Source organism: Symphalangus syndactylus, chromosome 6 (genome assembly GCF_028878055.3).
Source record: "Symphalangus syndactylus isolate Jambi chromosome 6, NHGRI_mSymSyn1-v2.1_pri, whole genome shotgun sequence".
Lineage (NCBI taxonomy): Eukaryota > Metazoa > Chordata > Mammalia > Primates > Hylobatidae > Symphalangus > Symphalangus syndactylus.
This window is the reverse complement of record NC_072428.2, coordinates 65,380,084-65,404,441: the sequence shown is the minus strand read 5'-3', so window position 1 is coordinate 65,404,441 and position 24,358 is coordinate 65,380,084. Positions and strand designations below refer to the sequence as shown.

The window sequence follows — 24,358 nt, the reverse complement described above, 5'->3', positions numbered from 1 at the left end:
TTGCTTTTTGGTGATAATGGAAAAATAGGTTGTTTTAATATATGTAGATGGGATCACTGGTATATTGTTTACAGAGCTAAATTTAGATTGAAAATAGAATCATAGAGTTTATGAATTGAAAGGAAAGCTTAATGGAAATCTACTACAAGCTTTCGTCCCTTTCTTTTTTAGAAACTGATAGATTGAATGAATGGTTTAATATCACAAAGTTTTCATTATTTAATATAATTATATCTTTCTGTTACTTAATACCTTTATGAAATTGGGCAAGTCAGTTAAATTCCCTGTTTTTTTTTCACCAGTAGAATGGAGAAATGGAGAAAATAGGTATTTCTTAGAGTTGTTTAGAGAATAAACTGAGATACTGCATGCAAAGTATTGATTTTATTGCAGCTATTTTACTGTGTCCTACCCTACTTCTCCATCTCTAGGAAAATATTAAGATTTGATCGCAATATAAGCAGCTAGCCACCTCTATTTCTCCCACTGCTGTATTCCCGGTGTCCAGCACAGAGCCTGACATCTAATAAGCAGTCAATATTTCTTCATTGAATGAATGTCTGAATCTGAGTTTCCTGATGCTTTTATATTATCTAATGGACCTCTGAAAATATTTGAATTCTAGACCTCTGGAATTTATGCTACTCTTTTAACAAAAGGGTAAAGTGAGACCCCAAATGTTAAATAATTGGCTTGTGATCACAAAGATGAATACTCAAGTGTATTCATTTAGGACTCAGGTTTTCTAACCATGAATTCAGTCTATTTTCTACCACAGACCTTTAGCAATATTAATAAATAATATATTCTCCCAATATTCCATCTATAGTCATGATTATTCAAGAAAATGTGTAAACTACAATTGTGTAAAAACTGAAATAGATTTTTTAAATTTGCTTACATAAACATTGTCAAAATGTAGGCATATTTTCTTTGGATCTTTCATTTAACATCATGTGTAATTATTTTGTCACTACATATTCTTTAAAAACATTTTAGTAGGTGATTAGGATTCAATTCTACAGGATACCAAATCCTGTCATTTTGTATTGTTGGATATTTAGGTAATTTCCAGTTTCTCACTGTCATAAGTCATGCTCTCTTCAACATACTTATGTCTTGTCTTCTGATTACTTAGAATAAATTACTGGAGATGAAATTATTGTTGGATTAAAGCTCTTAGATGATACATGGTAGCACTGCATTTCTTTCCAGAAAATTTACTAATTTTTCTCACAATTGTAGTTTCCACAGGTATTTTTCCTAATGCTTCTTAATTACATGTTGATGCCTATCTGTATTATCGGGAAAAATGTGTCAATATTGACGAACAGTATTCTCTGTATGTCAGTGTGTGTGTGTGTGTGTGTGTTTCAAAACAATTCTTTCAGGGGCAAATGTGTCACTACAGCTTCCAGAATAACCTGTCAACACCAAATATAATTTCTCCTTATTCTTGCTTGATAATATATGCTGGTTACCTGTGTACAATCTACATAAAAATAACAGAGTAGAGATTGCTTCAGCATAGCTAGATCACTACCTTTATACATATAATCCAAATACGATGAAGTGAGCAAAGTTCATATTTTAATTAGTCAAATATAATTATTCTCTACTGTAAGCTTTTATTTTTACCTTGTGTTAAGCCATTTAACCTTTGAGCATTTGAACTTCTATAGCAAATATCTAAACATTCCTTGAACACCTACCATGTACCAGTTTTGAGGGATAACTTGTAAAAGGCAATTATTTCCTTCTTTTTCTCATTTTTTAATGAATAGTGATAATCCATAGTTTCATTTCGCAGATTTCTTTGGTATACAAAGTTTACTGTTGTTACCCAAGAAATACCCAAGAATGCTAGCCTATGAGAGGAATAAAGTTCTGGTTTTGTTAAGCAGTGAGATCTTGACACTAAATACTGCTGTTGTATTTATACATGATAAATTCCCCTTTTAAATTCCTGAAGAATAAGTTTGAAAAAATAAGGTATGTTAAAAGAGCATTATATTTGAAGACAGATAGATTCTAGTCATATCCTTATAACCAGCTTGTGTTACAGAACAAGTTACTTAGCCTCAATAATCCTGGATTTAGTAATCTGTCGAATATTTCTGCTGTCCCCACAGTATTGTGGAGAGAATAGGGGAGGGGTGGAATCTGTCATGTAAGTGATTAAAAAACTACAATACAAGTTAATAACAATAAATGTTTAGGGTTTAGGTTGAAATTTATTTTCTTCAATGATGGTATAATGGCTAGGGACTCAGAAATGCCCTATTTTTGCCCTGACACTCATACTCCTCCCTGTGGCCCGCCTGCCACCTGCCTTTCTTTCTTTTCTTTCTTTCTCTTCCTTCCTTCCTTCCTTCCTTCCTTCCTTCCTTCCTTCCTTCCTTCCTTCCTTCCTTCCTTCCTTCTTTCCTTCCTTCCTTCCTTCCTTCCCTTCTTTTTTTTTTTTTTCAGTGTGTCACTCTGTGGCCCAGGCTGGAATGCAGTGGCTCCATCAGGATTCACTGCAGCCTCAGCTTCCCAGGGCTCAGGTGATCTTCCTACCTTAGCCTCCCAAGTAGCTGGGACTACAGGTGTGCACCACTACACCTGGCTAATTTTTGTACTATTTGCAGAGATGGGGTTTTGCCATGTTACCCTGGCTGATCTTGAACCCCTGGGCTCAAGCGATCTGTCTGCCTCTGCCTCCTAAAGTGTTGGGATTACAGATGTGAGCCACTGCTGGCTTCCCTTGGAATTTCTAATTAAGGAATGTATACATAAGGCATAGAAGCTAAATTGGCCTCAGAGTACCACTTTATACCTGAATACTAAATGCTCCCAAAACACAGCTCTGGTAAAAGCTAAGAAATCCATATGGCTTAAGCCTGTAGGTGTAAAATAGGCATCCCATTTCCTTCTTCATGAACTAAGATGTATGAATACACCATTCAAATTTAGATGCAAACCATTTAAAATAGAAAGAGTAAGTCCTAGATGAGTCTACCCAGAGGGGCACTTTCTGCTCAGCTCTTCACAAAAACAAGGCACTAAAGCAAGAAAGAAGAGAATGACCCAACATGCCTGGAGGAAACTGATTCTACCTACATGGGTCTATACTGTGACAGCAGAAGTAGAAGAGGGAGCACCGCCTATGGATGCTGACATATGACACAGTTTTCGTAGTCCCTCATAAAACAAGGCTCAGTTAATGTCCTGCGATCTGATTTATCAGATTATTATTATTATTTGAGACGGAGTCTTGCTTTGTCACCCCAGCTGCAGTGCAATGGCGTGATCTTGGCTCACTACAACCTCTGCCTCCCGGGCTCAAACGATTCTCCTGCCTCAGCCTCCTGAGTAGCTGGAATTATAGGTGTGCACCAACATGCCCCGCTAATTTTTGTATTTTTAGTAGAGACGGGGTTTCACCATGTTGGCCAGGCTGGTCTCGAACTCCTGACCTCAGGTGATCTACCCACCTTTGCCTCCCAAAGTGCTGCAATTACAGGCATGAGACACCGTGCCTGGCCCAGATTTGTTTTATTTTTAGAGGCAGGGTCTCACTCTGCCACCCAGGCTGAAGTGCAGTGATGTGATCATGGCTTAATGCAGCCTCCAGGGCCTCCAAAGCCCAAGCAATCCTTCCACCTCAGCCTCCCAAGTAGCTGGGACCACTTGTATGTGCCACCATGCTTGGCTAAATTTTTTTGTTTGTTTGTTTTTTCTTTTTTCAAAGATGGGTCTCCCTGTGTTTCCCAGGCTGGTATCAAACTTACTGGGCTCAAGCAATCCTTCTGCCCTGGCCTCCTAGAGTGCTGGGATTACAGGCATGAGTCACTGTGCCTGGCCTGTTATATGATTTTAATAAATAAACAAAGTAAAATATTATCAGAGAAGGTGGAATTCCTTTCATACACTGATTGTTTTCAATATAGTTTAGATAAGCGTGGTACCTGGGAAGAAATTCTCTGAATTTAGTGATGAATAGGATTAGATAAAATGGAAAATAGCTGAGTTGGATTAGGGAAATAAGCATCATAACACCAGTGTTTCAACCTTAGCTGCAAAGTGGAGCCACCTTGGGGACTTTAGAAAATACTGGTTTCTTAATCCAACCCTCAAAGAATCTGATTTAATTGATCCATATTGCAGCTTGGGCATCAAGGGTTGCCCAAATGTATAATTTGTAGGGTTGGAGGAGCACTGAGTTTGGAATTAAGGAGCCTGTAATCTACACCTAGATCCTGCAAGTACTAGTTGGTGGTTTCTGAGCAAAGGACTTAGTCCTTCTGTGCAGCAGTAAAATGAGAGTGGATGAAATGATCTCTCTGGCAGCAGTGAGGCCCAGCGCGAAACACACCCTATGAATTTAGGTACTCCCCAAACCTTATCTTAGCTGGTTACTCTGCAACTTTGGACATCTTAATAAAGCTTTCTGAGCTTTGGTCTCATTATTTGTGAAAATGCACAGTAATAGTTACCTTATTGGAGTTTTAATAATATTAAAAGAAAAACATAGATTGATTAAGCACTATTCTCATGGTATCATTTAATTTGTTCTCTTTTCACCTGTCCTTGTTCCTGTAATTTGCTAATTAGGAGTAGAGGCCTGATTACGTTAAATGGGTTTTGTTGTTGTTATGGTTTCAAATGGCAAGAATACTTCATAGATGGTGCTCCGTACTTCCTACTAAAGGCAAATGATGCCTTCTTGTCCTGCTTTTACTGATGCTGTAATTGATCAATGGATTCAGATGGTATCAGTACAATCCACCCATTATAAAGTTCAAAGCAAGCTTTTGGAGATAGATTTTCTTTATTTACATCTAGTAACTCTAACTGCTGCACTAATGGTTCATGGTTGCCACTGCCATATCATTTTAGCCTTTCTCTTGAAAAGCATCCATGCCTTACAAATAATATGAAAACCAGAGACTGGAAGAATGTATGTATCCTTTCATCTTCCTCTACTCATTATCATTTCATCCATCATTGACATCATTGTTCTCATTTTAAAAAGACATTTTTACATAATTTTTGGATTCTAGCATTTGTAGAAACAGAGTGCTTTTGAGAACAGTATCAACTTTTTGGAAAAAAAAATAGTCTGTCTAATAATAATAGTGGTCATAAGGAGGAGAAATACAAGTACTTCCCCTATCATTATCTCTCCTTGTAATTAATGCTTACTTTGCTGTCTTCGCAGTTAGACTCTAAAGCTCCATAAGCGTAAGAGATTCATTCAATTTTTTCTTGTTTCTTTTTTTGAGACAGAGTCTTGATCTGTCATCCAGGCTGGAGTGCAGTGGCACAATCTCGGCTTACTGCAACCTCTGCCTCCTGGGTTCAAGCAATTCTCCTGCCTCAGCCTCCCAAGTAGCTAGGATTACAGGCACGTGCAGCCACACCTGACTAATTTTGTATTTTTAGTAGAGATGGGGTTTCCCCATTTTGGCCAGGCTAGTCTCGAACTCCTGACCTCAGGTGATCCACCCACCTTAGCTTCCCAAATTGCTGGGATTACAGGTATGAGTCACTGTGTCTGGCTACAATAGATTCATTCTGTCATTATCATTGCTGAATCCCCTATGCCTAGCATAGTGCCTGATACATAACATAGTAAGTCTTTTAGAAATAGTATTTTGATATAAGGATTTGGAAAGTGATATATTTCGTATAGTTAACAGTTCAGACCTCAGTTTCATTTTCATTGAGAATATGTAATCCCAAAATCAAAAGTAATTTAGAGGTCATCTAGTTCATCCATAATGCTTTCTGTGGCAAACACACGATGGTCTCTTAGCTTCTGCCAGAGTACCACCCACAAATGATTACATACACCCTCTCAAATGCTGCATAGTCCATCTAGAGATAGTGCTAATTGTTAGAAATGCCTTCCTTAACTTGAGCTGATATTTGCCACTGAAATTCCATTCTTCCTTCAGAAATTTCAACAGAGTAGGCTGGGTGCAATAGCTCACACCTATAATCCCAGCACTTTGGGAGATCGAGGTGAGCAGATCACCTGAGGTCAGAAGTTCGAGATGAGCCTGGCCAACATGGTGGAACCCCATTTCCACTACTACTAAAAAAAAAAAAAAAAAAAAAAAAAAAAAAAAGAAAAGAAAATTAGCTGGGCATGGTGACACACACACCTGTAATCCCAGCTATTTAGGAGGCTGAGGCAGGAGAATTGCTTGTACCTGGGAGGCAGAGGTTGCACTGAGCCAAGATTGCACCATTGCACTCGCACCTGGGTGATAAGAGCAAAGCTCCGTTAAGAGAAAGAGAGAGAGAGAAAAGAAGAAAAGAAATTTCAACAGAGTAAGTCTGATAATTCTTTCAGCTGATGAGAGAAGTTTGTAAGTTGCCTAATAAATGTTTTCTTTTTTCCTTAAAATTAGCTAATGCTAGGTGTTAATGTAGAAAACAAAATTTTCTCCTATGTGATTTAAGTCAGATTCTTCTGAGTGGCTCCTATTTTTTCCATATTAATATTCCTTTAACTCTTACCTTTAAGATGCAATATTTTTATTAGGTTGGTTTTGTTGGTTTCTCTATGCTGCAGAGTTCAAGTCTTCTAAAACTCCAATTATTTCTTTAAAGTAAAAAAAAATCAGAGCATCAAATGCTTACACCTCCTGCTTTAAAACCAGTTTCCAATCTGTGACTTTAAAACCAAGAAAGCATCTGGAGTATTTGGATGATTTTGTGATATTTCTTCTTTTATGCTTTTATTTATGGTTAAAGGAATCATAGTAAGCTTTTTTCAGCCAATCTTAAATAAAGCTTGAAACAACTTCAGGAAGAAATGAAATAGTAATAACCTATGAAAGCTTCACTACCTTAAGAGCAAGATTGTGTTTTCTCTTTGCAAAATCTGTGCAGAGCCAGGAAGTTCCTGGTGTCTGTAGACTCTCCCACTGGATCTCACATAAGGTTCAGTTGCTTGAATGCTTATTTCAATATGCAACAAATAAGCTTTTTTTTTTTTTTTTTTAGAAAAAGGAAATTTACCTTTTCATGAGGGTAGCTCCGACAATGACTAAATCTTTCATTGAAGTACTATTGCCAGGCCAGGTGCAGTGGCTCATGCCTGTAATCTCAGCACTTTGGGAGGTGGAGGTGGATGGATCACTTGAGCCCAAGAGTTTAAGACAATCCTGGGCAACATAGCAAAACCCTATCTCTCAAAATCTCAAAATAATACAAAAATTAGCCCAGCATAGTGGCATGCACCTTTAGTCCCAGTTACTCTGGAGGCAGAGGTAGGAGGATTGAGTGAGCCTGGGAGGTGGAGGTTACAATGAACAGCGATCACACCACTATGCTTCAGAAATAGAACTTTTTCTATCATAACTATATATTCAAGATAGGTATGAGACCCCCAAAATAAATCTAAAATGAGTATCATCTTAAATCTCCATTCTACAAAGTGCTGCCGTAATTTTTTCAACGACCTACATTTTGTGATCTACTTTTTGCATGAAGGGTCATCTACATGATCCCAAATAACTTTCATAGCAGCAGTTGACATAAATGCTGAGTTTATATTTTGGAAAGGTGCCCAAATCCTAAGGTAGGGGGTTTGCTTTAAACCAGTAATGATCACATGATGTTTCAGGCTCTGTTACTAAATAATACTTTATACCCAGTTGTATCCATGGAAACCTGCAACAGTTCCATAATTGCAATAGGCTCTAAACTAGTCCCTCTGTGGCAGGTCTCCAGTTTATCACTCACACTGCTGTCAAAGTGATTTTTCTGTAAGACAAATATAGCATGTCTTTTCCTATTTTATACCTCATAAATCCCAAACTGTTTGTTGTGCATGCCATTTAAAGTTTTTGTATATATGTGGGCTAGTCTAATTTTCCAGCCTCATGTTCTACCAGTCCCATCCGTATTTCAGTCACAGTTTTTTGGACTGCTACTTTGTCCTTTCATGTTGTTTTCTCATGCTTTCTTCTGTCTTTCATATTCTTCTTCTTCTTCCTAGTAAATTCTCCACTCACTTTTGAAATACCAATTTAAGTTTCATTTTTTGGGTGAGGCCTTTGCTGGCGTTCCAAATGGAATAGTCACCTCTATGTGTCTAGACGAGACACATAGAAGATGCTCAATAAATGTTGAGGCATGAATGAATGTTACATTAGAATGCCAGTCCATGTTCTCTTGTCTTCTGGACTGTGTGAGGTTATCAATGGAGAAGAGAGGCTTGAGAAAAGAAAATCCACCCACAGTTTAACTGTGCGTTTCTTACCAGGGCTAAAGAAATCGGATCATTGCTTGTTACGGCATCTTCAATTCCTCCCTCCCCTATGTTTCATTCTTTTCATTCTACAAATGTGACCAATTATTTCCTATTCTAAGGATATAAAGTCTTCTCTCAACCATTCTTTCCTTCCTCTAAGCTACATGATTACTTGCACTGCCATTCTCATGTAATTTCTTGAAATTAAAAAAAAATGTATTGGCATTTCTTGGGAAAACTAATAGGCGTTAGATGGGAAAAGTAGTGTTCTGAAGTCAAATAAATTTAGAAAATATTCAATTAGGTAATGTTAAACAGGTTTCTTTGTTGAATAATTGCTCAGTCTTCAATATGCTAATGCTGTCAAAGATGGGGCATGTTTCCTAACAAAATTGGCCATAGAGAGAATCTCTTTTTTTTTTCTTTTTTTAAATTATAATACTTTAAGTTCTGGGATACATGTGCAGAACCTGCAGGCTTGTTACATAGATATACTCGTGCCATGGTGGTTTGCTGCAGCCATCAACCCGTCATCTACATTAGGTATTTCTCCTAATGCTATCACTCCCCTAGCCTCCCAACCCCCAACAGGCCCTGGTGTGTGATGTTCCCCTCCCTGTGTCCATGTGTTCTCATTGTTCAGCTGACACTTATGAATGAGAACATGTGGTGTTTGGTTTTCTAGTCCTGTGTTAGTTTGCTGAGAATGATGATTTCCAGTTTCATCCATGTCCCTGCAAAGGACATAAACTCATCCTTTTATATGGCTACATAGTATTCCATGGTGTATATGCACCCATTTTCTTTTTCCAGTCTATCACTGAGGTGCATTTGGGTTGGTCCCAAGTCTTTGCTGTTGTGAACAGTGCTGCAGTATACATACGTGTGCCTGTGTCTTTATAGTAGAATGATTTGTAATCCTTTGGGTATATACCCAGTAATGGGATTGCTGGGTCAAATGGTATTTCTGGTTCTAGATCCTTGAAGAATCACCACTCTGTCTTCCACAATGTTTGAACTAATTTACACTGCCACCAACAGTGTAAAAGTGTCCCTATTTCTCCACATCCTCTCCAGCATCTGTTGTTTCTGGACTTTTTTTTTTTTTTTTGGAGATGGAGGCTCTCTCTGTTGCCCAGGCTAGAGTGCAGTGGTGCGATCTTGGCTCACTGCAACCTCCACCTCCCAGGTTCAAGTGATTCTCCTGCCTCACCCTCCGAAGGAGCTGGGGCTACAGGTGCCCACCACCATGCCCAACTGTTTTTTTTTTTTTTTTTTTTGTATTTTTAGTAGAGACAGGGTTTCACTGCGTTAACCAGAATGGTCTTTCTCTCCTGACCTCGTGATCCACCTGCCTTGGCCTCCCAAAGTGCTGAGATTACAGGCGTGAGACACCACACCTGGCCTGTTTCCTGACTTTTAATAATCGCTATTCTAACTGTTGTGAGATGGTATCTCATTGTGGTTTTGATTTGCATTTCTCTAATGACCAGTGATGATGAGCTTTTTTTCATGTTTGTGGGCCACATAAATGTCCTCTTTCGAGAAGTGTCTGTTCATATCCTTTGCCCACTTTTTGATGGGATTGTTTCTTTTTTTCTTATAAATTTGTTTAAGTTCCTTGTAGATTCTGGATATTAGCCCTTTGTCAGATGGATAGATTGCAAAAATTTTCTCCCATTCTGTAGTTTGCCTGTTCACTCTGATGATAGTTTCTTTCGCTGTGTAGAAGCTCTTTGGTTTAATTAGATCCCATTTGTCAATTTTGGTTTTTGTTGCCATTGCTTTTGGTGTTTTAGTCATGAAGTCTTTGCCCATGCCTGTGTCCTGAATGGTATTACCTAGACTCTCAAGAGAGTAGCATACTACTGGTCTAACACTTGTTTCTTTTGGCTTTCTCATTGCTCATACTTTAATTCAGTGAGTTCTGGCTTATTGCCCACATCATATACCTTAAACCATACTCACAAATGTCCCCATAAGTAATTGAACCCTTAAATCAATGGATCTGAGTCTTGATTACACTTAGTGACCAACCGGTGAGCTCTAAAATTCCTGCCACCTTGGCCGGGTGCCGTGGTTCACTCCTGTAATCTCAGCACTTTGGGAGGCGGAGGTAGGGGCAGATTGTTTGAGCCCAGGAGTTCAAGACCAGCCTGGGCAACATGACAAGACCCCATCTCTACAAAAAATACAAAAATCAACCTGGCGTGATGGCTCATGCCTATGGTCCCAGCTACTCAGGAGGCTGAGGTGAGAGTATGGCTTGAACCCAGGGAGCAGAGGTTGCAGTGAGCCAAGCTCATGCCACTGCACTTCAGCCTGGGTGACAGAGCAAGACTGTCTCCAAAAAAATAAGTTTTAAAAATAATAAAATCCCTGCTCCTTGGGTCCTACCCCCACAGAGATTCTGATTTGACTGCAGATGCAAACTGGGTATCAGGAGTTGTAAATTCTTCCCAGGTAATTCTAAGTGTAGCAAAGTTGGGAATCATTGCCCAGTGCCTCAAGCTGTTAGTTCTTTCTTTATTATTATTGTTTTTATTATTTTTAATTTTTTTGAGATGGAGTCTTGCTCTGTTGCCTAGGCTAGAGTGCAGTGGCATGATCTTAACTCACTGCAACCTCCACCTCCCGGGTTAAAGCGATTCTCCTTCCTCAGCCTCCCCAGTAGATGAGATTACAGGTATTTGCCACCAGAAAATTTTTGTATATTTAGTAGAAACAGGGTTTTCTCATGTTGACCAGGTTGGTCTCAAACTCCTGACCTCAAGTGATCCTCTCACCTCTGCCTCCCAAAGTCCTGGGATTACAGGCATGAGCCACTGCGCCTGACTCTTAGTTCTTTCTTTCTTAGTGTTGAGGGAAAAACAACAACAACAACAATAAAAAAAAACAGAAAAAACAAGGCATGGTCTTTTGGATTTTCCCTGATCAATCTTATGTAGTAGAGAAAGACACACACACACACACGCACACACACACACACACACACACACACAGACACATATATAGCAGTGTTTATAACAAAACTTTGGGGTGGAGGCAGGAGTATGAACATGACAACAGCATGGAGTATGACAGCATGGTCGTTAAGGTAATTGCAGCAATACATCAGAGCTACTAATAGGAGGGAGCAGAGGATGAAAGATACCATTGGAGGAGGACCTTCGTACGGGAAACTTTTGTGTGGCACTAAGTAAGGTGGACTCTACTGTGAGAGAAATAAGGAAGTATAGCAGTCTTTGAATCAGAGAGCTGCATAATCCAATTTGCATTTTTGATTTGTCCCATCATTTTCTTCCCAATTTGCACCTCTTAGGAACAGGCCCAGATCTCATAGATGTGCCCCATCGCCCATCATAGGCTTTAAATTTCTGTTGTTATTTGGTTAATCAGTATATCAATATCCTCCTTCAAAAGTTTGCATGCTCTATGAGAGGTGAACTTCTGCGTTATTCACAGCTATATAGTCCAGAGCATCTGTTAGGTAGAGAGGGTTGCAGCATCTATTGAGTAAATGCAACAGCAATATGAAGGTAAGGAACACCTTCATATGTTAGACTATAGCACTTTACCATTGACTTAAATCATAGTGTTTGGAATTAGATCTTTATTTTCTATTTTCCCCTACAAGCCATTATCTCTCATTCCCAGAAGATAGAAAGTAAATATTTACGAGATGTAATTTACAATTTTGTTACTCTAGATACTGTCAGATTAATTAACAATTGTGTGTTTATTGAGTGCCTGCCTATTCTATTACAAAGCATGAAGGCGCTGTCAGGAATTTTAAAAGCTAAAGTTATGTCTCCTAATCTCAGAGCTTATTTACTTGGGAGAAAAAACATGCCAAGCATAACCAACAGTTTAAGAACACTAAGAAAGAAATGTGCTAACTATCCTAAGACTTTGGAGAAGAATGGGATCTCTTGGGGCTTGCTGAGCAGCAATAATTGTGGCAAGTGTTCTGCCATTACAACATTTAAATGGTAATTCAGGAGCTGATCCCAATTGGACACTGTTCATTACACACGAATTACTATTTGCCCTACAGTGATTGTTATGTGTGACAGCAAGTGTAAATGCAAACCTAGATGCTTACCATTGCCCTTCCAACAGGGTAGGACATTGATTATACAAGTTGGCATGTCATGTTATTTCCCGTTTTCTCAGATAATATTTAAAGATGAACATTTCCAAAGTGCATATCCATGCTTAGTAGAACTTTGACTCTATACAAATATTAAACATAGGTGGTACACTCCAGTTAGAAAAGACTGCAATATTTGCCTTGCACATGTGTATGGAAGTATGAGGAAACACCTCAAGTGAAATGTAAGAAATGAGTTTTAAAATAAATTCCATCTTGGTAATTTATTTCCATTTATATTTGGTCATTTGGGACAATTGTCTAATAAACATTGAGTTCTTCCAGTATGAAAAATCTTGTGCCATAGCCTGAGGTGACCGAGATGATTAAGACATGACCCCTGTCCTCAAAACTTCTGGCAAACAGAGGGACAGGTAAATATATAATTATAGAACATATTGATGCATGTTATAATAGAAGAATGTGTTAATTGATAAGACTCTTAAGACAAAAAATTAGGTTTGCAATAAGTATCACATTTTTTAAAATTTCATTTTTTATGTTTAACCCTCAATATTCTCTAGGAGAATTCTAGACTTCTAGTTATAAGGGATTTGTTCTCCTCCTCCCACCCCTAGTACTGTGAAAAGTTGTCAGCATTTTTCACAATAATGACTTTTCATAGGAGTGAGCTTCTAGAGTGACTGATCAATACCTTACGCTGATTTTCATGGAGACAGAAGTGCATTGCTTAAATCTCCATGGTCTCATGCCTTCTTGCTTTTCTGATACACTTAGGGTGTAGAAATCATTAGCAAAGCCGAGAATCCCATTCTCTAGGTTTTGACTTCTCCACAGGCAACTCCCAAATATTTCTCCAGATTTGCCATCTCTCCAGACCCACAGACCTTTATTTTCATCTCAAGCTCCTTCAGCCTCCCCTGCTCACTTTCCAGCATCTCAAAGACAGTCTCTCTTTCTTCTTTACCTTCAACCCAGCAGCCACAACCTCTCCACTCCCTCTCCAAAGTCAGGATACCTAGAATAGTACTTTGAAAGTGTTACCAGACCCCACCACTTACCCGAAGTTAGTCTTTGGGTCAGGAGTTTCTTCACTATTGCCCCTTCTGTGGTTGCCAGAAAGATGTTACCAGAAAGCGGTCCCAATCCAGATCCCAAGAGAGGGTTCTTGGATCTCAGGCAAGAAAGAATTCAGGGCGAGTCCATAGAGTAAAGTAAAAGCAAGTTTATTAAGAAAGTAGAAGAATAAAAGAATGGCTGCTTCACAGACAAAGCAGCCCCAAAGGCTGCTAGTTGCCCATTTTTTATGTTTTTTTTTTTTTTTAAACATTCTAGAAAAAGTTTACCATCTTCGTTTTGATGGGTTTTGGCCGGCTTCTTTATTGCAACCTGTCTTATCAGCAAGGTCTTTATGACCTATATCTTGTGCCAATCTCCTATCTTATCCTGTGACTTAGAATGCTTTAACTTACTGGGAATGCAGCCCAGCAGGTCTTAGCCTCATTTTACCCAGCCCGTATTTAAAATGGAGTTGCTCTGGTTCAAATGCCTCTGACAAAAGAGCTTCAGAGTCTGTAAACTCAGGTTGAGTGTGTCCTGAGCCTTGTCAGAATCCAGAGGCAAGGGATAAATCATAGCTACCTGTTTGGAATTGGGGAGTAAGAAAAAATTTAGTAATGCAAACCCAAGTTCTAATTCTCTTGCCACCATCATAGAAACACTAAGAATACAAAAGAATGATGACTCATTGTGCAAATGAGGTGGTTGGGGCTGGGGCTGAAAAGAAGATGATGTGTGAGTAGGTTTTGGAAGATTAGTAGGAGTTGCTAGAGGGTTATTCTAAACACGGGAGATAGCATGGATTGAGGAGTGAAACTGCATCTTCTTATTCTCTGTATCTCCAGTGTTTGGCACATAGTAGGTGCTCAGTAAATGTTAGTTGAATAGAGAGGCAGAATAGTGAGGCATATTTAGGGAATGTCAATAAATTTGATGAGCCTGGAACAGTGTGTGTGGGAGGAATGAAGAGGAATGATGCTGGGGTCATGGCATTCACAAAGCACACCACTATGTAGGTCATCCTAAAATGTTTGGGTTTGTTAAGCAGAGGAGTGATGCTATCATAATAGGAAGTGCACTGAAAAGAAGAGTGATTGGAAGCCAAATCCAGTTATGATCACCATGGTTCAGGTGAGCTGTAAGGAGGCATGAAGCAGTGGGGCTCCTGAGAAAAATAATACCAATTTCTTTACAAAAATGCAATTGATTATTTTTTTAAAACCAGTAAGAATAGAGCTAAATAGCAAGGACTGCATAATATAATGAACATGGTTTTCATGGAGTTCTTTAGATTCATGGGAGTGAAAGCCAAATTCTAGGAGTATTTTGCTGATCACCGCAGGAGTGAATCTGACCAAGGAATAAACCTGCCCACTCAGTGATATTGGGAGCTTGGAGCAAGTCTGCTATCAGATGTACTGGGGACATTTAAATGCCAGAACTGTGTTTTTAAAAACCAGAAAAACACATCTAAATCTTGTCAAGAATAAATATATTATTTTGTTTGTGAAAATAAACGTTCATGAGAAAAAAAGTCATGACAAAAAAACATTTATATAGTAGGCTACATACATCATGAAGCTTGATTTACTGTTTTAATAGTAAAAAAAGATAATAAATAAATAAAATTTACTCACTTTCTTGTCATTTTTCAAACTTCATAACTTATACATTGTTAAATGTTTAATATAATGTGACTTCTAGGGATATATGAAGTGGTATGTTCCTATAAATTTTGGCTCAGGGGTCATGGGAATGTGTAACAGAGATGTCAGGTATAATGATGGAATGAGAGCAGTCTTGAGTAACTTCTTCTCATCAGAAGTTCTCCCACAAAATACCTATTAGGGAGAGAAATGAACATAATCAGTGGCAGAAAGACTCAGATCTTTTCTCAGTTAAAACCAGAACACATAAGCCAAAGAAAATAAATTTGGGATTTTCTTGCTCTGTAACACAAGTTCTAATCACAATAGCTGAAAGGGATTTTTCCTCTCAAATTGCACAGACAAAAAGTTGTCACCTGGATATGTACTTCTTACACTCTCCCATAAAAAACAGTGACCTAAACTAGACTAGGGAGCAGTGAACAATAAAATATTAGGAGTTTAAAGTTCCCTTGAAGAAAATGATTCAAGTGTCTGCAAAAAAAGCGATTGAGTTCTCTGACTTTACTGATAAGCTTTGAAAACCCATCAAGGTGGGAAACCAAAGATAAGATTACTGTATTATCACAGGAGTAATCAGATTTCAAGTCTTTGTACTTTTTTGGAGGATGGAGATGGCAAAGCATTGGTTAAGATAGTAATAAACTTTATATTTTATGGCCGGGTGTGGTGGTGGGCACCTGTAGTCCCAGCTACTCGGGAGGCTGAGGCAGGAGAATGGCGTGAACCCAGCAGGCGGAGCTTGCAGTGAGCCGAGATTGCGCCACTGAACTCCAGCCTGGGAGACAGCGAGACTCCATCTCAAAAAATAAAAATAAAAAAAAATAAATAAATAAACTTTACATTTTATTAAGATATGAATGTATGACAAAATTTAAGAGGTAACCATTAAAAGATTAGAAATAGTGTATAAATGTCAAATTAGTCGGGGAATAAAATGTAATATATAAAAAATTCTAATCAATCAAAAAAGTCAATAACGAATATAAAGCAAAAGTGTATGACAAAAACAAAAAAATTCAAATATAACAATACTTATACAAATATAGATTAAACTTTCCAGTTAAAAGATGAAAATTGACATTTAAATGGTTTTTAAAGTCCACCTAATGTGCCATTTGATGAGACACAAGCCTACACTTACTTGATCTTAGCCAAAAGGCTGAGAAACGACGATACATGAGCCTAAAATATAAAGACTCAAAAAGTTTGAAAGTTAACAAATGGAACAAATATGTACTAGGCAAATGCTAAATAAAATAAAGCTGAGGTAGCTTATAAATATCAGGCAAAATCAACGTCAAGACAAAATAGACCATTAGAGTTGAAGATCATGATATAATCATAACATGCTTATTCCATAAATGTACATTGTAAATTTATGCGTATTTAATAAAATATCCTTAATGTATATAAACAGAAACAGAACACATAGAGAAAGTAATAAATCCACCATCACAATGAACAACGAATTACAAAATACTTTTTTTTTTTTGAGTCAGAATCTCACTGTCACCCATGCTGCAGTGCAGTGGTACGATCTTGGCTCACTGCAACCTCCACTTCCCAGGTTCAAGCGATTCTCCTGCCTCAGCCACCCAAGTAGCTGGGATTACAGGTATGCACCATCATCCCTGGTATTTTTAGTAGAGACAGGGTTTCACCATGTTGCCCGGATGGTCTCAAACTCTTGGCCTCAAGTGATTCACCCACCTCAGCCTCCCAAAGTGTTAGGATTACAGGTGTAAGCCCACAGCGTTAACCCTATAAGATATCTTTTAACGCCAAGAGTTAAAAAATTACTAAAGTTACAGAAGATTTAAACAAGGCACTGCTATTTCTAGTAGTATGGAGGACCATCTCCATGTGAAATACAAATAAAACAACAGCAACAAAATAAGTTATATAGGAGTTAATCAAACTAAATATATGCAAAAAAGGATGTATAAACATTTATTGAAATTTACCAAAGAAGACTTAAATACAATGGCGTGCTGTGGTCATGGATATAAATATTCAGTATGATAAAGATATTCCTTCCAAACTGATCTGTAGATTCAATGCAATTCCTGCAAAAATCTTAACAGGACTTTCTGAGGAGCTGGACAACCTGATGAAAATGTACATGAGAAGAGCAAAGGGTAAGGAATACCCATGATACTCCCAAGAAGAAGAGTCAGGTGGGGGTACATGACCTAACAGATATCAATTATACTAAAACAGTGTGGTTTCAGGATTAGATAAGCATATCGACTAAACAAACAAAAGGACCTTGAAACAGAAGGTAAGTTCACCAGTTCTAGAGCCAATTTACTAACCTATTCATGCCTCAATTTCCTTATTATTAAAAAAGTAATCCTAATAGTACCTACCTCATATATGAGGATTTAATGAGTTAATTAAATAGTGCTGGGACAATTATATATAATACGGAAAATTAAATTAATTCCTATCTCACATACATAAAAATGAACAAACTTTTGATTAAATACATAAAAAGGCAAAATATTAAACATTTTAGGAAAAATATAGCATAATATTATTATGACTCTGTCATTAGGAAGTGTATCTTTAAAAAATCATGAACCAATAATTGAAAGATGTTGAACTCAACTACATTAAAGGAATGCTGGGCCAGGTACAGCGGCTCAGGCTTGTAATCCCAGCACTTTGGGAGGCCGAGGCAGGAAGATTGCTTGAGGCCAGGAGTTTGAGACTAGCCTGGACAACATAGCAGGAACCCATCTCTACAAAAAAATAAAAAAATAAAAAATTAGCCAGGCATGGTGACACCCGTCTGTAGTCACAGTTACTTGGGAACCTGAGGCTGGAGGATCACTTGATCCAAGATAGCTGAGATTATATTGAGCTATGAATGTATGAAGAACTCTTGCAGGTCAATAAAAATAAAAATAAATAATACAACAGAAAAATGTTCAACAGACATCATCAAACATTTCAAAAGAAAAGGTAAACAAATAGTGAATACATGTATAGTATAACAAAATGCCAGACCTCACATATAAGAAAGGAATCCAAATTAAGCCCGATACCATTTTATACTTAATTATATAGGTATAAAATTAGGAAGCCTGATACTGTGAAATGTTATTGAGGTTGTTTCTTTTATACTGCTGGTGGGTATAGCTATTTTAGAAAACAAATTGACATTATTTTATAAAGCTGAACATTATGACTTAGCAATTTTACTCCTAGATATATATACCATATAGAAATTATTGTAAATGTCCATTGCCCATAGTAGCTTTGTTTCTAAAAGGAAAAAGTAAAACATGATGTGAACACAATACAAATTTATATCAACAGGAGAATAAAAATATAATTTATGGAATATTCACCTAATACAATAATATATAGCATTAAAAATAAACATGAATGAATCTTTGAGACATAAAATCGAATGGAATCATAATGTTAAGCAAGTCAAGGAAAATGATATATAATATGATAACACTTTTATGAAGGTCAAAAACAAGCACATTTAAACAATATATTAATATTTTGAGGTAGATTTGTATACATATACTAAAACCATAAAATGAAAAAAGGAGTGCTAAAAAATTTAGGAGAGTTGTTAAATCATAAGAGATATAGAGATACAAGAATGAAGCAGAACCCATACAAGAATATTTATCATTCAGGTTTTAACGTTCATGTTAATTTCATTACTGTGCTTCAAGACTTTCCCTTATAATACGTGTATTCTTTTGCATACATCAAACATATAGTCAAAAACCATAACATTAGGGTTTATTAAGGTAGCAAGTTTTTCTTTCATACTTAACCCTTAAAACAAAAATGGACCTTGTAAGAATTCCTCTCTTCATTTCACTGGAGTTACCTGAAAGTGGACTTGAGTTTTACTTTAAAGAGATTACAGACATGAAATGCAGCTCTTTCAAACAAAGCAGTTGTTCATGTCTTCTGCGTCTGTGATAGCAGATGCTTTTAAAAGCAACAGGGAGAGGGAGCAGTGGTGGGTGGAATTAGAAGCAAATGCTTATATTCATATGCTGCCATGTAAAGCAGATCGGCCATGCTGCTTTCAGATACACTTAAGAACAATCTTATCTTAGTTGGAATTGAAAGATCTGGGACCACTGAACTGTCATTGATAGGATCTGCCACCATTCTGAGTATTTCACTGATGAAACGAAGCGTAAAAATGACAAAATCATCAGGTTAGAACAGACCTCAAAAGGAAGCTTGAAGTTCTCATTACTTTCTTTTATTGGGTCAGCATAAGCAAAACCATGAAATTGACATTTCTTACTCTTGACAGCATCTGATATTAGGCAGCTCCTTTAGGAAAGATGAAATAGAATCAGGAAGACACCTGACCCTTAGCTGAACTACTTACTACAACACCTGTACTAATCTGCCAGGATAAGATTGTGTCCAGTCTAAATCCCTCTTTCTGCCATTCCCATTCAAGACTCTTTTTGTTCATCTTGACCTTATTTGAACAGGACATCTAGTCTCATAATTTATGAAATAGTCTTTAGTAGGAAGGTTGTAAAGTCACTCCTCAGTTTTTTGCTGCTGTGATTCATTGATAGACATATAGATAGAGCTATAGATGTTAATATATACAAATATATATAATTTTATGTCTATAACTGGCCAATAATTTATTGCCACCACGTAATTATGGTTATACTTCGTTAATTATAGTATTATTATTTTGGAAAACATTGACTTTTAACTTAAAATACATGTATATATGTATTTTATATATATGTATGTATGTATATGATATATGTATGTATTTATATGTATATGTATATATGCATATACATAATATATATTTTTTAACTTAAAAATATATATGTATTTTAACTTAAAATATATACATATATATGTATTTTAACTTAAAAGAGTTTTCCCTAAAAATATATATATATAGTCCTAACGCTGTAGTAGTTAGGACTTTTTAGTAGTACAATACATATATATTTTAAGTTAAAAAATATATATATATATTTGCCACCTTCAAGATTTGTATAATTTTGATCCCTGCAATTCAAGTCCCTGATAAACTTAATGAATCTTTCTAAAGTATAATTTTTATTACCTTGCCTTTCTACTCAAGAACTTATCCTGGTTTTCAAATATTTATTCAATCAAATTCAGCTTTTCAGATAGAATTTAAAGCTATAGTTCATCTCACCTAACTTTATCTTGCTAGCCTTTCTTTCTTGTCTGACAGGCCTGAATTTAAATCATAGTCCTGCCACTTTCTAGTAGGTCCCAGTTACTTTAACTGAGAGCTCTAATTTCTTTATTTGGGAATATGAGCACTAAATCAACGTTGATATTTTTAAAACAGTTTTCCCTTAAAAGATGGCTAGATTAGCTTTTTTCTTTTCTTTCTTTCTTTTTTTTGTTTTGTTTTGTTTTTGAGACCAAGTCTCACTGTGTCACCAGGCTAGAGTGCAATGACACAATCTTGGCTTACTGCAACCTCTGCCTCCTGGGTTCAAGCAATTCTCCTGCTTCAGCCTCCCAAGTAGCTGGGACTACAAGCACATGCCACCATGCCTGGCTAATTTTTGTATTTTTAGTAGAGATGGGTTTTCACCGTGTTGGCCAGGATGGTCTTGATCTCTTGATCTTGTGATCCGCCCACCTCAGCCTCCCAAAGTGCTGGAATTACAGGTGTTAAATTAACTTTTAAAAATAATTAATACTCAGATTTTTCTTGAAATTCAGCATAGATTTTGCATGAGAGACATTATAAAGTTGGAATAGTAACGTCCATCATATTTTTAAAGTTAAATTAAATTTGAGAAATAGCTTAGCAGAGTTGTCCCATAGTTTGTGCCCAATAATTTCTTTAAATTGACTCTTACCCTCTTTCCATGCTCCTTTAGGGAAAATGAACATCTATATTATATAGTCGTAATGCTGGAGGAATAATCACAAGAATGGTTTATAGAGGAAATAAATATAGTATATGGTGATAAGATTTTCCTTTACTAAGAAAGGCCTGGCTGGAATGAGGAAAATGAGAGAGAGAAAAACCAACTCCACCAGACTTCCAAAGATGGAATGTCTTTTGTGTTCATGTCATAATTTATATCATAGGTCAGTAAAGGAAAATTCCTAACTGAAAAAAGACTACTGAACCCATAATTATTGTTTGCCTACGTGGTTCTTCAATTCGTCAAATATTTGTAAAAGGAAATAAAATAATGAGTTCCACCATAAAAAAAGGGAGAGCAGCTGTTTAACCACAAATACTGGAGTCATTTTGTGCAAAGACAGAATGGCTTTTTCATGCTTCTCTCAACAGAAGATCTTTCATGAACTGATGTTAGCACTTCTGAAAATACCCTCTCTGCTACTGAAACTCTATTAGTTGAACACAGTATTCTGAGTATTCTTTACATTTAGACTACCTGATGATAAAAGGAATTTTTTATACTTTATTGTGTGTATTTTGCAGGCAGCAGGTAACAACTGAATATAAAAGAAGCATCTGACCCCTTAGCAGGCAACTCCTAAAGTGAATTGAAGTGAATGATTTATCTTGCATAGGGTAAGGATGAAATTGAAACCAAAATACTATATTCATGCCAAAGGAACTATAATGTCCAAATAGCTTGCTGTTCCTTTCCACATTTTAGTGTTTCAACGGGGATTCTTTCAGTCTTTCAAAATACGAGGAGACAGAGCTGAATGAGAGAGTACAGCAGCAGCTTGCTGCCTTTTACTCGCAGCTAGAAGGTGTGTTGAATTCTTATAGGTTGACCTCTTGAATGGGCTGCTCACTGGGACCCAAATCACACAGAGCCTGTGAACTGCTTTAATGCAGTCTTGTTTAAATGTTTCCACCAAAGGACCAAAGACAGATGAGGGCGGACGCATGTCTCAAGAGCTAATGTAGTGTGTGTAAGAGGTAATGTAGTTTGAGATTAAGACTGTAAGTACAAGTCAAAGAGTTAGCAATTTGTTTGGAGACGGGTTTTATCTTAAAAATCCATGCAAATTTTTTAGTCCAGGCCTTAGATTATTTATATTTGTTTTAATATACATTTTCTCCATATCTTAAGCATTATTTATGATCCAGGAAAATGTCTGAGGCTTGATGAAACCCACAGCATATTACTGCAAACCCTTGGTATATTCCATTTGGAAATACACACTTTAATCGATTAGTGAGGATTGAAAGTGCTCATGCTACTTCCTCATTTAAATCAGTAGCCCAGTTCCTCCCCCTGATTTCTAGAAGTCTGCCAACAAGACATATTCTACAGGATCTCAAACTTTACATGCACAAAACTTGCTCATCATCTTTTCTCTCCTTCTCTTATACTCACTTTCATGGTGAGTGGCACCTTCCAGGCACTCAGCTGCTCAAACCAGAAATTTGGGAGTTATCCCAGACATCTCATTCTCCATCAGCCCCCACATTCCACCAGCCACCGAGTACTGTCAAGTATGCCTCCATCTGTTATTCTCTGTCTGCATTAACATTGCTTTAATTTAGCCCTTTATCATCCCTGCCTCAATTATTCTTATAGGAATCCACTTAACTGGTCTGTTCTACCTACTTCCTGAATACTTCCCTAATTTATGGCTGCCCAATACTTTATGATGTACTCCAAACTCCTCAGCATATCATAATCTTTATCACTGAAGCGACTTAAGTGTCATATCCATATCCCACAGATTCACCTTGCCAATCTCCCCATATTCTTACCATATTATAGCAACATATACTTAACATCCTCACACTGGTCATACTTTCTCATGCTTCTGGGCCCTTGCACATATATTCTGTTCTTGAAATGTTCTCCCTCCCCTCTTTTCATTGCATGATTAATTACTACTAATCTTTCATTATAGTTTAGCAATAGAACTATTGAAAGTTTTTCTTTCCTCTTCAGCAAAAACCACAATAGTTTTTATACTGCTTCTCACAGGAAACCATAAACTTTTGGCACTGTGTATTATTGAGTTTTAAATAAAAGTGCAATTGGCTAAGGTCTTATTGAAAAACTATATTTTTACAAAAGAAAAATCATGGAACCCTTTTTATACTACCAAAGGTTAGGATTAGTTGTGTAGAAAAGAAAGACACACACACACACACACACACACACAAACACACCCACACATAAACATGAATAATGCAAGGTGTGTTAGTTCATTTTTCATGCTGCTGATAAAGATATACCCAAAACTTTGAACAAAAAGAGGTTTAATTGGACTTATAGTTCCACATGGCTGAGGAGGCCTCAGAATCATGGCGGGAGGTGAAAGGCACTTCTTAAATGGCAGTGGCAAGAGAAAAATGGGAAAGACGTAAAAGCGGAAATCCCTGATAAACCCATCAGATTTCATGAGACTTATTCACTGTCACAAGAATAGCTTGGGAAAGACCGGCCACCATGATTCAATTACCTCCCCCTGGGTGCCTCCCACAACATGTGGGAATTCTGGGAGATAAAATTCAATTTGAGATTTGGGTGGGGTTACAGCCAAGCCGTATAATTCTACCCCTGGCCCCTCAAAATCTCATGTCCTCACATTCCAAAACCAGTCATGGCTTCCTGGCAGTTCCCCAAAGTCTCAATTTGTTTCAGCCTTAACCCAAAAGTCCACAGTGTAAAGTCTCATTTGAGACAAGGCAAGTCCCTTCTGCCTATGAGCCTTTAAAGTCAAAAGCAAGCTAGTTACTTCCTAGACACAGTGGCGTTGCAGATATTGGGTAAATACAGCCATTCCAAATGAGATAAATTGGCCAAAACAAAGGGGTTACAGGGCCATGCAAATCCAAAATCCAGTGGGGCAGTCAAATTTTAAAACTCCAAAATGATCTCCTTTGACTCCAGGTCTCACTTCCAGGTCACACTAATGCAAGAGATGGGTTCCCATGGTCTTGGGCAGCTCCGCCTCTGTGGCTTTGCAGGGTACAGCCACCATCCTGGCTGCTTTCACAGCTGGCATTGAGTGTCTGAAGCTTTTTCAGGTACACAGTGCAAGCTGTTGGTGGATCTATGATTCTGGGGTCTGGAGGACGGTGGCCCTCTTTGCACAGCTCCACTAGCTAGTGCCCCAGTAGAGACTTTGTGTGGGGGGTCTGACCCCACATTTCCCTTTCATACCACCCTAGCAGAGGTTCTCTATGAGGGCCTCCCCCATGCAGCAAAATTTTGCCTGGACATCCAGGCATTTCCATACATCTTCTGAAGTCTAGGTAGAGGTTCTGAAACTTCAATTCTTGACATCTGTGCACCT

At 37.5% G+C, this 24,358-nt stretch overlaps 1 protein-coding gene and 1 long non-coding RNA gene across 10 annotated transcripts in view; one reads left to right on the top strand and one right to left on the bottom strand.

Moving 5' to 3' along the window:
* DLG2 (discs large MAGUK scaffold protein 2) overlaps positions 1-24,358 on the top strand; it is a 2,194,174-nt gene that overhangs the window by 1,038,411 nt on the left and 1,131,405 nt on the right. The window lies entirely within an intron of this gene.
* On the bottom strand, positions 15,042-21,615 carry LOC129483872 (uncharacterized). The gene is made up of 2 exons (XR_008658320.2): positions 20,965-21,615; positions 15,042-15,265 (listed from the first exon to the last, which is right to left on the bottom strand). It is a non-coding gene; the product is annotated as an uncharacterized lncRNA (long non-coding RNA).